The following is a 2,525-nucleotide window of genomic DNA, read 5'->3' on the forward strand; positions in this document are numbered from 1 at the left end:
CAAAATGTCTTTTCTAGATTTTTAAAAACTAAGATGTGAGATACTATCAAGATATCTGAATTATATTTATTACGTCTCTTTAGTCTATGATAACAGTCCTCTGCCTCTTATTTTATTTTGTTTCTCGTGATATTATTTTGAAGCCCGTTATCTTGAGACAATTCCCCCATGATACATATGATTGTTTCCTTATGGTGTCATTTACCGTGTTCCAACATCTTCTGTACTATAGACAATATCTTTTGTAACTGAAGGTTAGTTCTGAAGGCTTGGTGAAATTCAGCTTAAACATGTTTGGCAAGGACACTTCATCACGAGGCTGTGCAGCTCACACTGCATTCTGTGAAGAGGGACATGATGCAGACTGCCCACTTCATTTAATTGGCAGCTCCCAGCTCTTTCCATTTTAAAGATATGGCCACAGATTCTTTGATGCGCTTCTGCTCACCAGGTGGATCTTAATTCCCTTCCTAGCTTGTTGTGCCCTGAGGACACATGGGCCATGGCTGGAGAGGCACACTGGGTGAGGAGCTAATTCTCCTGCCAAGAGTAAGTACTGAAATAGTCCTTTTAGCGAGTGAGCTTGGAAGTGAATCCTTCCAAGGATTCATATTAATACGCATTAATCCTGGAAGGATTTGCATATTGTTATACTTGTGAAGCAATTTGTCCATTGGGTCCAATTTTCCAAATTGTTCGCTTATAGGTGATAATAGTGTTCTCATGGCATTTTACCTTTCCAGTATTTCTATAGATTGTTTTAATTAGTAATGCCCCTGGAAGCCAGTGGGTGCCTCTTGCATTGGAGGTGGTCACGTCTTCAGACACCTTCCCAGCTGTGGAAAATGAGCATCCTCAAGAGACCCCAGAATCCAACAATGGTGTGTATACTTCCTTCATGAAGTCTCATTGCTGCTATGACCCCAGAAGCTTCCAACTGGTTGTATTTGATACTTCCCTGCAGGTGAAGAAAGCTTTCTTTGCTTTGGTGACTAATGGTGTACAAACTGCCCCTTTGTGGAATAGTAAGAAGCAAAGTTTTGTGGGCATGCTGACCATCATCCAAGTTCATCAATAGCCTGCACCATTACTGTAAATCAGTCTTGGTACAGATCTGCAAGCTGGAAGAACACAAGATAGAAACTTGGACAGAGGTGTATCCACATGACCCCTTTAAACCACTTGTTTGCGTATTTCTCCTAATGCCAGCTTGTGTGATGCTGTCTCTTCATTAATTCGAAACAAGATCCACAAGCTGCCAGTTATTTACCCTGAATCAGGCAACACGTGGTACATCCTCGTCTACAGGTGCACCCTCAAGTTCCTCACATTGTTTATCACTGAGTTCGCCTAGCCAGGGTTCATGTCTAAGTCTCTGGGAGAGCTACAGACTGGTACCTATGCCAACATTGCTACAGTCCACACCAACATCCCCACCTACGTGGCTCTGGGCATTTTTGTACAGCACCATCTCAGCCCTGCTGGTGGTGGATGAGAAAGTGCGAGTTTGATCTTATCAATATGGCAGCAGAAAGGACCTACAACAATCCAGATGTGTCTATGACCAAAGCCCTGCAACATCGATCACATTGCTTTGAGGGTGTTCTCAAGGGCTGCCTGCATGAGACTCAGCAGAGGTGCTCTGACCTGTAGTAATGGATGAGCATGCTATGGTCAGGGAATTGTGTCGCTGTCGGCCATGCTACAGGCCCTGGTGCTCACCGGTGGAGAGAAGCCCTGAGCTGGGGGAAGGGGTCAGGCAGCATCCAGTGATATGCCCACTTACTGCCTGCCCAAAGCTCTGGGAAGCACAGAATTGTGACTCTGTTCTCTGCTTGGGAGCCCTCTACCCTTCTACCTGGGAGCTGGGGAAGGGGTTAGGAGAGGAAGGGGGATGGATTTTTTGCCGTCCTGTCTTCAGGGTAGCAAAACTTTTTGTGAGGAAAACTTTCAGCCCAGCCCATCCTAGCCCCTGTCCTCTTAGGCATAGCCCCCTGTTCCGGGTGAACTCTGGACTCTGTGACCCTCGGGCAAATTCTGGTGTCTAAGGGAGCCCAGGCCTCACCCAGCCTTTGTCTCTATCTCTGTCCCTGACTTCACCCTAAGATAATAGCATGACAAATGTCTTCATAAAAATATTTGTATTCATCTGTTTCATGCTGTATGGAGGAGGCTGAGTCCATTTAGTGGCATTTCTTCCCATTTGAGTTCCTGTGCTGTGTGCATATGAAGGGCTTAGGTGGAGGAGGAGAGCAGAGTGGTTAGCTGAGGTTATTGCTTTTCATGATAAACCTAATTAAATTAACAGGAACCGCAGAAAAATATATTCCTTATTTGTGATTTTTCTCTTTTTTTCTGGTATAATTTTGTTTAGAGGTTTATCTGTTTTGTTTGTTGGTTTTTCGAGGACTTATGCTTGATTTGTTAACATTCTCTATTATATCTTTGTTTTATATTTTATTGCTTCTTCTCCTATTTGTATTATCTCTTTCTTCCTATGCCTTAACTTTTAGCACCTGGTCTTT

At 43.9% G+C, this 2,525-nt stretch overlaps 1 pseudogene; it reads left to right on the top strand.

The window, feature by feature from the left end:
- The first annotated feature begins 808 nt into the window (after nt 1-808).
- On the top strand, nt 809-1,741 carry LOC109380626 (5'-AMP-activated protein kinase subunit gamma-1 pseudogene; annotated as a pseudogene).
- Nucleotides 1,742-2,525: the final 784 nt, after the last annotated feature.

Source organism: Hipposideros armiger, unplaced genomic scaffold (genome assembly GCF_001890085.2).
Source record: "Hipposideros armiger isolate ML-2016 unplaced genomic scaffold, ASM189008v1 scaffold_39, whole genome shotgun sequence".
Classification (NCBI taxonomy): domain Eukaryota; kingdom Metazoa; phylum Chordata; class Mammalia; order Chiroptera; family Hipposideridae; genus Hipposideros; species Hipposideros armiger.